Raw genomic sequence first — 14,317 nt, forward strand, 5'->3', positions numbered from 1 at the left:
ATTCATATTTTTCTTTCCTTGAGTTCTTAAATCCTTAACTGCATATTATCTGATCTCCTTCATGGTTGTTGCATGACTTATATATGATATTAAATGTATTACATTCCCTCAAAAGGCCAATATATACATGTTGCATCCATTTACCCATAGGTCAAGGACAGAGATCCTTTTTAGCTTATATGGCCTTGTAAGGATTTCAGGGCTGTTATATCCTTGAGGGAAGTGGGGAATGATGTTAGGATGAAGTAGCCTCTCCCTATACACACACAGACACCCAGGCATTGAGAGGGAAAGAAAAGATGCAATGCTCTGCTCACTCATGTGTTTATTGTAGCTCTCTAATCTGTGTACTGCGTGCTAGATGCTGTCAGTTATTTTTAATTACATAAGAGTTGACATAGTAGAAAACCAGTTTGAGGGTCTAGCTATAGCTGAAAGAGCTCATATTGGTGTGTGGGGATAAGTTCGTTTTCTATGCACTGTACCTTTCTTTGATGGAATCATTTATTGTATTCTGGTGTAATTTTCTGCCTTCAGGTGTAATTTAAGCAGTGAACATGTTTCTTTATACACACACCCACACTATATAGATTTTTTTTGTAGTTAAAGAGATGAGAAGCAGAGAATTAAGTGAAATGGTAGTATTGGATCCAATCCATTCTGCATTTAAATGTAAAAGAGAAATGAAATTGCTCTATCTATTGTAAGTGGATTGTCTTCACAATCTCATAAAGATGAATTCACTATTTTATTTGTACTTTGTGCAAAAAAGCATGAAAAGCTTCAACTGATTTCTGAGTCACAATAACAAAAAAAAAGAGGAAAAAAATCTAGTTTATCCAACATTTTACTGAAACCTTTATTTCCAAAATACAAGAATACAAAATGTATTGGTTTTCCTAATTGAAATAATTTTGGGGATAGGGAGGAAAAATAAATTTTACAACAGTGACTAGCCAACAATAAACTTCCTCCTTTGTGTCACTAATGTGTTACAAAATGAGTTTTCTCACCACTTGTTTTTCTGAAGATGCCCTATCTAGAAATAACAAAATTTCATAGGACACTGGATGATTTATAATCACATATAGTTGTTCTGAATTATTTTTTTAATTTATTCCATGACTTTAGGAATCAGTTTATTAGGAGTCACTTCAGAGGTAGCTTTTCACTCATTAAGCATAGAATACTTAAATCTGGTAGCTCATTTCATGTTCAAAGTACTCCATTTTCCAAAGCAAGTAGAGAGTGAATAGGTAAATCTCTCAGTAATCCTGAAGGCCAAGTTTGACACATTAATTATATAACAATTGATGTAAAACTGCTGCAGGTAGCAGCTCTGAAAGAAACAGCATAATGGGCGTAACTAATATAAAGTAAAACTTAGAGCTGTAAAATCCTTGAAGCAGTGCTTTCTTTTTTTCATGTCAAATCTTTTTTCAACATGAAACACAGTGGCTTTCAACCTGTGAATCATTGTACATATATGTACAAGCATATGTATCCCTGTATATATATATATATATATACACATATTTTTTTCATTTTTTAAATTGAATACATGCAGTAATCCCAAAATTAAGGAGTAAGGTTTGAAAGCTGCAAAAAACCATTTTGACAGTACTTGTTTTCATGCTTTGTTAACCACATATATGTTTCGAAAGTTATACCAGTTGAGTATCATATTCAAAGAAAGAAGCTGCAGAGTGAGTTTATTAACCTCTATTGCATGAACATATGATTGCTTACAAGATTAACTAATGTTTCTAGTAAGAAAAGAAGTAAAGTTAAAAATTAATTTCCATGGCAATCCAAAGTTTGATAACATCTTTTGAAAGCCAGGAAGTATATTGAATAACTTATAAATCTTAACCTATAATATTTAATTTTTAACTTTGAAACTTTTGTGTTGGGACTTGTCCTTTTTTTCCAGATTTGTACAGTGCCAAGCAAAATAAAATTTGACTGGGATATCATTATTAGGAAATAGCATTAGTGCCATAGATATCCTTCTTGATCAACTGAGAAATGTATGAATGTGCTCCTTGTTTGCATAATGTTGTTTGTTAACTAAGCTGTAAAGATACTTGTTCTATCTGTTAGAAATATTTTACAAAATAAAATTACTTCTATCACAAATCCATTTTTTAGCATTAAAGGGGAATATTTCTATCAAAATAGTTTATAATTTTCTGTTTGTTTATGTTCAGTGACAGAAAACAAAAAGGATATATTTACTTGCAGTTTTCTCAAGTAAAATTCTTAAATATGCATAAGTATTTTTGAAAGAAATTGAATAAATAATGACCCAATATAGGGCTTTGGACTTGCCAAAATCCTATGGAAAATTAAGTTTTGAGGAAAAGTTCGTGGTCATGACTAACACAAGAAAATACTTGTTCAGATTCAGCAATACTGTATTCAACATCAAAATTCAGGGCATTTGTGCCTATCTATATCTACTAAAAATATAGCCTGGGGTTCTATACATAAAGAAAAGATCAGAGAGAAAAGTTGTCTTGCACTTTGCAGCTTCTGAAAAGAGATAAAGATTGCTGACCACTCATACTTTGGTCTGAAACATTCTCTTGTCTGTACGAATAAAACAAAGAACATTACAAAATATGTTAAACAGCTGATTATTTGTCTCTCTCTTTGTCATTTCTCTTTTCTGAAACAACTTTTATGTCCCTATATAGTAGATTATTTTTAAAGCTGTAGGGTTTTTTACATGCATAAGAGGACAGGAAAAAAAATCTTTTAAAATTGTCCAGGTACCTCTTTTTCCTTTTAAAATGTTTTCTTTTCTTCTCCATCATCTATCAGAACACTCAGAAGACAAATTGGATTTTAGGATTAAAGGAAAATGAAGGGTCAGAAATAATGCTGTGTGCATAATCTGACTACTTATGTAGCCCAAGCTGAGTAAACAAATCAGCAAATTCAAAGTCTTTGAAGAAAAAAACCCAACAGTGCCTGAATATATAGTGTATTTAGTTGGACAACTCAGTTATAAAGAACTATTGTATGTCCAGCACACACGTAAGAACAAAAATGAAAATGAAATTAATTTAAAATTCAATTCAATGCTTTCTGGGTAGATTGGTTTGTTTATGGACAGGACAGGTAGCTCAGTGAGACTGTTATTTAAGACAGACCACTGGCTTGGGGTCCAGTCAGGTAATTCTTTCCAGCAAGACACACCAATGCCAATGATATATTGCATGTTAAACAGTAATCACCATTCTCAAGCCGCCAGGAAAAGGCAGTTTCATTCCTCAAACCTAGGGGGCAAGAGGGGAGACACCATGCAGGAGCAAACCTGGCAGGGGTGCAGGGAGGAGGTGAAGATGGCAACAGCGAATTAATTAAAAGACAACCTTGGGCATCAAAGCAACACTTTATCTCACATCAAGAGATTTAGCTCAAAAAGAGTACCGTAGCACAGAAATTAAACCCTTTGACTGGGGAATTATTTGGGAGTGCTGTTTAGTAGCTGCTGTTCAGATTTAGTGCTTCCAAAATGCAATTACTGATAAACTAGAGTCTCTGCCAAATCAGTGTGTAACAAATATGTCATTAGAAGTTTCAAACAGCCCAATCACTTTGTTCCTAGAAAAAGATGATTCATCTTTGAGCAGTTGACATTCTTGTTTAGCTATTATAAGAGTGGCAAAAACTGACATGCTATAGCCATTTAAATGCGAAAGAGAAATTAAAGCTTGTTTCTTTATAAAAAATAAATGTGATTGAACTTTCTCTTCTTCTCACTAATGTATCACATCTGTTTCCTTTATCTATTTTATTAATTCCTGCTATCAATGTTTTTTTGTTTTCACAAAATATAGCAAGTGGTTATTTTTCACGATCTGTGATAGCACCCCATAATTCATTTCTAGTTGTGTTCTCAGTGAATTGTTGGTTTATTTTCTGTTTAAAATTCAGAGAGGACTGAGGCCTAATGAAAATTTTGGTACTCAATCACAGGTTTATGCGTTCAGGCTGTCTTTTTTTAGATATAAATTCTTCAGGCACCATATTCTGTATAACTCATCTACCAGGTTTTCAGCTATTCTGCACGCTGTATGAGCTTTTTCCGTAGGACAAACCTATTTTCCCCTTAGCAGTTCCATAGTGGTTCTGTGGCATTTTCTACAGTCTCTATCATGGGAAAAGAAAGTGTACTTACTCAGTTGTAGCAGGTTCCTTTGGGGTTTGTGTTTTGTTTGTTTGTGCGTTGTTTGGTTCTTTTTGTTTTTTTGGGGTTTTTTTGGTGAAATATGGCTGAAATTAGGAAATCTTTAATCATCTGCTGCATGTGCCACAGCAAATCTCAGTCTGAGACCTGTCTAATTCATCCTTTTACAGGCACTCACCCTCATCAGAATGCCAGAGTTCACACTCTGATCTTTTTGTACCATATCTATTTTATTTTCAACTTAAAGGTAAACTTATCTCATTTCCAGTTGTACCTCCAGTTGTACTGGTTTCTGCACACATCTCTGCCTGTCTTCATGTTTTCCCCAAAATCTGCACAATAGCACTTTTAATTCTCTGACATACAATGAAAGAAAAACTCAGCATTAAAAAAAAAAAAATCTTTCAGTAATTTTTTTCATAGATGTTACCTGTTATTAACTAAAATTAAAACCAAAATCAATAAAGCTAAAGTGCCAGTAGATTAGCACACGCAAACAAGCCTTTAAATAACTCCAAAAAACAAAAATCTGTAGTAGGAAATTAATAGGTAGGATTTCTAAGTACTATTATTTTGCAAATTAGGCCTGTTCACCATGAGAAAAAGGACTTCCAGAATTCAATTTGGTCCGGAAAGCAGTTGTGAGCTGACATCATGCATTTAAAATGGGAAGAAGTTATAGCAACCACAAAAAGAAGCAATACTAACGAAAAGAGATAATTAGTGTGAAATATCGAGTTAGGGTACACTTCTGCACAATTTTCAAGCTTTAAAATGTGCTACATTAAGAAACATGAATCAGCTTTTAAGAAAGGACCCATTTTTTTTCTGACTAGTGCAAAAGATGAACATTTAAAGTAAAGCTTAAACAATAAGTAAAATAACAATAGCAAAATACTTTAGGTGAACAATTTTTGTTGGTTTTTTGCAACGTGTGAACAAAAGAATATTAAAAAAACCCTCAAAAATTCGTAATCTCTTATTAGCTACATTAGGAAATAGCAACATTTTAGTCACACCTGTTGCTCTTTAGCATCATATTTAGGGAAAAGAAAAAGAACAAAGAAAAAAATATTTTACCATCATGATTTCAAGGCACAGCTCATCATCCACATAATTTTTATTACTAAGTTCTAGAAGTGTGCAGGTGACAGTATTTACTTCAGCAATGGTCTAAGAAATAGGTCTAGGCTTCACCATAAAAACCAAAGGAAGTTGTTTTGTTTTTCCTAGAGGCAACAGCAAGAAGAGTGTTAAGATAAGCAAATCCAGAATTCTTCTCCCATTTTTCTTTTCCTTCAAGTATTATACCTGTTTCTGTAATTTACTGCCAATTCTGAATCCAGATAGTGGAGATAGGTCTAAGATTTTTTTTTTCCCAAACATTATTCTGTTATTTTTACATCCAAATCTTTGAAACAGTTATATTAAGTAGATAGATAATCTTATTCAAAGTTAAAAGGAAGAAAATTACTATTTATGCAACTGAGCTAGAACACAGCATTGCATGTTATAACATTCTGTACTCACCTGCCCTCCCTTTCAAATGAAGGACTCATTTACTTTTTCCATTGCCCCAGCTTGGGGCTTTTTGTTCTTGGGGTTTTTTGTTCTTGGGGTTTTTTTTTTGGGTTGTTTTTTTTTTTTTTTTGGGTTGTTGTTGTTTGGTTTTTTTTAGTAGCTTGTATGAGGTGGGTTTTTTTAATATCTGTAGGGAAATTACTTAGGAAGACATATCAATATGGAGTATTTATTGTTAACTTAAAACATTACATGCTTTTTTCATGGTTTATATTATATTTATATCAGACAAAGAGTCATTCCAGGCCTTTACAAATCTTTCCAGAAAAATGAGTGATCTTTCAAAATTTACCACTGAACAGCAAACTGGTGTTCATATTATCATTGTTCTTACTATGAACAGAATGGTAAAGCCCTTTCTACAGTGTGGTTAGACAGAAACTCATTCAAGACTGCAACAGAAGCCAATCCTGATCGTGAAAGAAGAAGGTAAAACATATCCATCACTTTTTGGAACAAACTGTAGTTTTGTATTTAAAGAAACTGTATCATATTTTCTATAGTTGCATGTTTGAATGGGAACACCTGTATGCCTGTGATTGTTGACAACATGTGGAGTGTCACAAAATGATAAGACATTTAAAATTTAAAATTCTTCTGATTAGAAATCAGTGTTTGGTTTAGGCATATATTACATGTTTCAGAGACACCACTGGAGAGTATTTAATATCAACCATTTCATAAATGATCCATTAGGGTCAGACTTGATGATGACTCCTGGGAGAAGTATGTGTTTATATCTTTGCCGTTTACTCATTCAGCTTTCTATCCTGTTGGGAATTAAGAGCTGTAAATTCTCCAGATAGCTGTTTTTAGTCAATGAGAACCTGAGATTACTGCAATACAATGCTGGCTGCTGCAATTTCCAGCTTGTCCACTGCAGGAGGACACCACTCCCTCAGTTTTGATTGTGGAATGACTGTTTTGGGAAGAAAAGGGGGAATTGTACTAAACCATGTTTATCCTCATTTTGGCATCAGACCCTTTCTAAAATTTTTATTTTTGTAAGTAATTAGCATTTTGCCTCTTCCAGACTACCTGATGTCCCATACCAGAGCCATCTTCTGTCATCTTTACTGATAATTTGTTACCTTCAGGGTGATATTTTTGCTAATGATGAATTAAACCACATAATCTTCCAAACAATTTCAAGCTGCAGAAAAGTTCATACTGAGAGCCAAATTTGAAGTGTGACATTTGTGGCTACTTCTTGAAGAGCCTGGCATTTCCTGTAGGACAAGCTGCTCTTTAGAGCCTGGTTGATAAATGTGATATCAGTCAATTAAAGAAAAAATAAGAGAGATGTGTAATCACAGAAATAACAATGTAATCATGCAATCAAGAGTATTCTAGATGAGAAAAATATTAACTATTAAAATTACATTCAAAATTACATTCTATGACAGAAACAATCTAGTACGGTATTGGATGTATAACTGTTTAAGTAAACATAATTTTTTCAACTAAGTAACATATTTAACAGAAAAGAAACAAGGATAAACCTGTTAACAGTTTACAAATGTTTTGGAAACAATCAATCAAACGGAGATCAAAGCCCACTGATGTTGATGTCAAAAGGAGATGAAATTATCCATGTCAAAATAAGGATGACATAATTTTTAGCTTGTTTTGCCATTTTCAGCTTGTACTTATTTGTCTTTATTAATTTATCACATTGTTTAAAGGAGCTTTTTGTTTTAGTGCTGTTTGTGCCAAACCATGTACCTGTACATGAAAATCTCTCTGATTTTCTCATTAGAGGAATTAGGAGGAGTTTTCTTAGTATTTCACTATGGAACACATTTCCAGTACCTTGGATCATCCTCATGGGCAGGTGCAGCTGCAGAATTTACCATATTGTATAAATGACCTTGCTAATAGCTTTATACAGGTCATATTTCCTGTGAAATTTTAGCAGATCTTAACTTTACTCAGGTACACCTGAGACAAGTTGGTTTTTGAATTAGTTCATTATACCATATGCAAGAATCATCTGGTTATCCTCTCTTAAATACTTCCCAGAGAGTTTAGAGCACTCAGTCTTTTTCTCCACTAGTTTGACATGTATTCTTGATTTATACATATGGGGTATAGCAAATGATGTAAGCATGTATGTGTCTCAAGTGTACTTAGTTTACCTAAGAGCCTTTATTTCTTTGTAAAATGGCCTCCATTTAGAATTAATATGTCAGTGACTTTGTGTCATCTGAAATTATAAAAAAAATCTTTTTTTTCCAGATAGGTCATGTAAATATGCATAAATATGTGTAGAATATAGATTTTTATTTCCCCTGCAGGACCATATGAAAATATTTCAAGTGAATTATTCTTCCTTTGCTAATACATTTTGAGGTCTATCAATGGGAACATAGCAGTCTTGTCATAGGCTGAAACAGAAACAGTAAGCTCTGTCAATGATATTATTTTTAATTTGGTGTTTAACCCAAATGGCTCTAGATACTTCAGGAAAGCTAAAAAGAGGAAAAATCGGTTTACATTTTCCTGTCCATTAGAGACGGAAGACATCAGCAATCTACATATCCTCTAAGCAGGAAATCTAAGAGACAAAGATGTCATATACAGGGTGCTGTTACTTTTATCATAATTGCATTATTCTGCATAGGAATTATTCCTTAATAATTAAAATAAATCAAGTACTCCTGCCTCTTTCTACAGGGAATTGAGAAGAGCCATCAGCTTTCTTTATTTTAAAGATAAAATAATAGTTGATGAAGAACAGCACAGAAACTTGGATAGATTATTATTGATCCAGCTTTATAGGTCAGCTGATATGGATGTTATTTTCAGACTACAGCTATGACAATGTCTCTGGTTTAAAGATCTTACAGACTGCATTAGAATGCAAGCTTCTATGCTGGCATGGACTCAGCCTCAGCAATTTCATTGATTGCTCATTGTCATTTAAAATGCAGTTCTAAGATAAAAAAGTAATGATTTCTTTTGTCCTTTCAAAGACTTATAAAGCCAGAAAAAAACAAATCTCTAATCAGTTTATGCCATTTTTAGATGTATGCATTTTTGCTGCTTCCCCTCCAGACCTAGAACTGTAAGATTGCTTTGCTTTGTTGTACCTTTATCAATTGGTGTGCACAGGTCACACATAAACATGTTAATTATTGATCTCCATGAAAACATTCCATTACCTTTCTAAGCCTAAAATAGTTTATCAAATTGAGTAATCTCAGTAGGGTTTTTTGACTACATGATCCAATAACTGGGCTACATAGTGAGAAAGAATATAGCAATTCTATTATTAACTTACGAAGAGGAAACAAGTGTGAAACTGAATGCATTTACAGCAGATCAGAACACTGTATTATTTACCAGGGTGTCTAATCAATCATGGTTGATCACATAAAGCAAGAATTGCCAAAACATTTAAAGAAAGATAAAGGAGGATTTAAGAACAGAATCTTTATGTTGATCTCCTTCTATAACATGAGCTGGTTTTGGTTGACTGGGTAGATGGTACAACAATTGAAATTATTGTGTGCATCTCACACTCAACAAGATGCTCCTTCAATGGACATAGAGGAAAATTTTAAGAAAGTGTAAAGATTTGACTATTCCCTTAATTAAGAAACTTTTCATTCACTATGTACTTTTTTATATATTTCAGTGAATATAACATTTATAATTGCATTCTACATTATGGTAAACAGTTGCCTCCATCAAAAAATAGGATGTGTCCCCCTAGATTTGCCAGAATTATATTGTTTTCCTGAATTGTTTTGACTTTACTAAAAGTGCTGATGAACCCAAACTATAATAAGCAGCACTATCTTTAAGCTGACATTTGATAAAAAAGGTGCTGTGGTAAAACAGTGGCGTTGAAAAGATGATGTCTGTAGGGATGGTAGCCAAATAGGTTACATTTTGCATTTTGCAATGTGACATTGCATGACAGTTTCTGTTACTTTGTTAGATGCTGATATAATTTGTTCAGTTTTCAAAGCTGCAGTTTGATCCAGTGACTTTGCTTAGTTAGAGAGCACTACACAGAACTGCTATTTTAATAAATACTTTTACTGTACCTGTTCTTTTCCTGAAGCATTCAGGAAAATCCATTACCTTTTCCACTGTACTAATAGCCTGTACTTTAGTGAACTGGACTAGCCAATGTTAGTTGCAAATGAGAACACCTTAAATGTCTTGCTTTACCATTAAACTTTACAGAGCGTGAACAAAAGCTGCACTAGTGTGGCAGTGACAGTTTTTTCCAAAAATGAGTGCCGCAGAAATTGCTCACTATCACTAGTCTGAAACATTTTTAATTGAAAAGAAGAAGTAAGAAGGAAGTTAAAAAAGTAATAGAGCCACACAGACTTGTACATAATGGAATAAGCAAGCCTAGGAGGTGTTATTGATCATAATATTGCTTGCATCAAATTGTTTTGGCTCAGCCTGCCTCTAAAAGCAGTTGTCACATTGAATTCTCATCTGTCTCTGTCACTTTTCTTCATTTCATTAAGGCACTGCCTGCAAGCTAAGGACAGGGTAAGAATACTGCACTGCAGTTTGGTTCCTTAATTCCTTTACAGCCAGAATCACTAGCTCTTTGATAGTGGGCTCTTACTGGACTGTCATGCCCTGACATTAGCAGGGAACCTTCCATCTTGGAGGTATAGATCACAGAAAGGATCAAAATGCACTGTGAGTATTACAAGCTCCAGTGATGAATGCAAGTGAAAAAACAAACTGTAATTTGCTGTCTTCTATTTGCAACACCTATTGCTTGGAAATATGCATAAACTTGGGGGTCTTATGTACTTGGAATAGACAGATATTTAGAAATAGATGGTTTCCAGTAAGTCAGGTGTTTCTCTCAAGTAATAATGACTGGGAAATTTTCAATTAATGCTCAATTGTCAGACATAGTTTGACAAATTTTGGCCTTTTGCCACATATCTATTAATAAATGTGGCTTTTCATTCATTTATAAGCCTTGTGAGGCACATAATTGTGCAATTAAAGCAAAAGGTTGAATAGAATATATAGCAGTTTCTACCTAACAAAATATCTTCAATGTATAGTTTAGCAAATGAAAGACAGAAGTTACTCATATATTACTCTTCATCAAATACTTTCAGACTGCATGTTTGTTATTCAGACCAGATTAACCATTTTGCTCTGCTTTTTTACATAAGGGATTCACTCATACTGCAATTATGCGAATAGGACTTCAATTTCATTAGAGGTTAGTTATATATAAAGAACTTCTGATAAATATGTTGCATGTCAATAAATATGTTGAAACACTATGTCTACAAAGACAGGAAGGATTGTCAAGATAAACGTAAAGAGGTAGAAATATACATAATCTTTTTTTATTCCTGAATTAAATAATGCTGTAAAGTCCAATCTTCATATTTCCTTATTCATTGTGGCAAAATGCACAACTGATTTACTGCCAATGTGCTAATTTTCCCCCTCTCCTGTTACCACCTTTGTTGTATCACTTATCTGAATTGTTGATCACCTTTGATTCTGCTCTATCTCACTTCTAGTTTTCTTTGACTCTCTTTCACTTTACGTAATACATGACAAAAGTAATCAGGAATTAAACCATAAAAATGGTCTTATATAGTGCTTGTTGAAGCTGGATTTGATGTACTGGAGTTCTGTCTGTGATACAGAAAAATGAAAAAAACTGAGCCTGGTTATTTATTATCTGACAAATATTAACAAAAAGTAGTCTCTTTACTACCTTTCTATAAAATTACAGTTGAGGTTTAATCAAGCAAAGCTCTTTCTGAGTCAACTAACATGAAAGAGTGCAAATTTAAATCAAGTTTGGAGTTAATAATTAGCATGAATATAAATAATATTCTTAATAAATATCCTGTTTTTTGCTGTAACCACTCAATTGTTTCAAAGTCAGAAGTGAATATTACTTCTACCACCGAAACATTGAGTGATACTTAACAACTGTTACAATAAGCACAGTAACTATGACATGTGAAGATATTATCATATCTGGGTCAAAAAAAAAGGAAGAAATAGGAAGGCTTGGTGGGCAATACTTTAGGTGTGAAAGCATAATATTTTGTCATTAAATTTGAGCCAGATCATATAGTTATTATTCAGTAATGTTCGTATCTTCTCTCACGTGAGAATAACATTTGATCTGCTTTCTTTGTGTGACATCCCTTTAAAAATCAGATCTAGAATAAAGCCCATTTTCTTAGTCAAAATAAGCTCTTTTTAGAAGCCCAGCATAAATGCTGTGTTCTGATTCTAAATAAGCCACAAGGAGAGTAGCACCCTTATTCCTTGATTTTTTAAGAGTTATCTTGTCATTATCAGCAGTTTTCTGCCCATGTCAGCCTATTTCCTGAGTTTCCTTACAAAACAATGATGACTGTAGTTTCCTGTTGTACAACAGTGCTTGAAAATAGAAAGAAGAGGTAATTCTTTATTTTTAGCACCTCCATGTTTCCCTCGTAATTTTTTTTAAATACAAAGGCCATATGAAAAGGTTCACGATAAGAAAATTCATCCAAGCTCCTAATTTGGTGGTGTGTATTTGATGTCTCTCTAGTGGAAAAGAAAATTTAGTTTTAATTGTAGTTTGTATTTCTATTTCAGACTAGAAGACAGAAAAAACTTATTTTACAGTGGACTTCATAAGGCTGTGCTAGGTGTAAATTATTCAGGAATAACTCTTGGCACCAGTGATGTCAAGAACCAATTACTCCTAACTTCTGCAAGGAGGAACAGCTTTTAAACTATAATAAACAGTGATATTTATGACATGCTATATATAATTTTGCGGGAGTTGAATACATGGATCCTGAGCTTTGGGAGGTGATACTGCTGGAAACCTCCATCTCCTGAACATGGTACTCTGGTACTCTGTATCATGAGTAAAATTCCTAATGGCTCAGAAAAACACTGACATAAACACGCTGTGTCAGCATCTAACCTGGTTTCTAGCCAAACTCTTAGGGCAAATCTGTCAGAATGGACATTAAAGAGCTTTAATTATTTGTGCAATAGTTGTGTTCATTCGCTCTCATTAGAAAAAGAGGTTATGGCTGCTTGAATCGGATAGTCCTGTCCCTGAAATGGCCATGACTACATCACACATATCTTAAAAACAGCCTGTCTGGGTGAGCTCAAGCACTGAGTAGAAATCATCTATATACAACCTGCAAGTATGGCCTTGCATGCTCTGCATGCACTCAGTGTAGGCACATTCCCACATTCCCCACCTGCAGCTGGCCTCTCCATTGTTTGCCTCGATGTGTGGAGCACCTGGATCAAGATGGTCTCACATGAGCAAGACTCTTTGAAAGGGCTGGTTCCTACCTGTGGAACTTTTTTCTTTTTTAACTTCTTTATTTCAGCTCAAAGTGATGTCAGTCTGTTGCTTTTCAAAACCAAACCATCTCTTTTCATCTGTGAAAACAAGGCTGGGCTGAAAGGAGTAAGGGCATTCATGCAAGGATTCAGCATCCCAATGGCAAATTTTAATTTGGCAATTAAAGATACAGCCATTGATGCCTTAGGCAGACAGATTATTACTACATGAGCCTAAAAACCAATATTTTAGACATGTTTTAGCAAGGATTTTCTTAAAAAAACAAGTGATTTTCAAATGAGTTCAAAAGCTTTTTCACATTTTTTTACAGATCTATCAAAAGAGTTTTTCCAGTGTTGATACATCAATGAAAAAATGTTATGGTCTTCTAACTATCTTAGCAACATTTTAGTTAAACATAAAAACTGATTCTAACACTGGCATGACTTTGTTTGATTTTTTTCCCTAATGATTTGGGTGAATGAGATTCTACAGAGAATGGCAATGAGATCATAACCCTACAAAGTCTTAGTGGGAAGGAGTTCCACTAGTCCCTGTGATATCGTAAATTTCACAACTTAATCATACGTTATTTATATTATAATGTCATTGAAATGTACACATATCTTGATTGTTTGGGGCTTTTTTCTAAATCTGGTGTATTTCTAAGAACTAGACATTAGTTTACTATCTGACTATGTGTGTCCACTATATTTCAACAGAGATGAGCAAAGAACAAAGTTATTTTCTATCCAAACCGTAACCTTTTTTAAAAATTACCTTCTTAATCTTGGTGCATTAGAAACAGAAGAAAAAATATGGGGGGAAAGGCTTAATGTTTGTATTTCTTTTATCCATGTGCTCAGCCCTTAACGTTGTTTCTGTGTACTCAGAAAATAAGTAGGTTACTTCAAATTACAGCATTATAAACATTTTCTGCTTTACTGATTACCACAAGTGTAAAATCCCTGTTTATCATGGGTGCTATTCTGAAAGCAATCAAAACCCTGTCATTGTCAGGGTCCATGACTAGAGGACAGAGACTGTGGGATGGAAATATGTAATGCTGCATCTTCCAGTGTAAACAGGAATTAATCTTTGATGTATTGAGCATATTAATCATTATCCAAATAGCAATTCCACAGTAATGCAGCTGGAAGAGGCCTGAAGAAAGGAGTCCATCTACCATTAAAGTGGTTATTGATTGAAGGTTA

General features: G+C 33.8%; 1 protein-coding gene across 1 annotated transcript in view; it reads left to right on the top strand.

Annotated features, from left to right (window-relative positions):
* CDH12 (cadherin 12) overlaps window positions 1–14,317 on the top strand; it is a 335,414-nt gene that overhangs the window by 989 nt on the left and 320,108 nt on the right. The gene's annotated exons all lie outside the window — the stretch shown is intronic.

The sequence above is a fragment of the Lichenostomus cassidix genome, chromosome 2 (assembly GCF_008360975.1).
Source record: "Lichenostomus cassidix isolate B80296 chromosome 2, HeHo_3.0, whole genome shotgun sequence".
NCBI lineage: Eukaryota > Metazoa > Chordata > Aves > Passeriformes > Meliphagidae > Lichenostomus > Lichenostomus cassidix.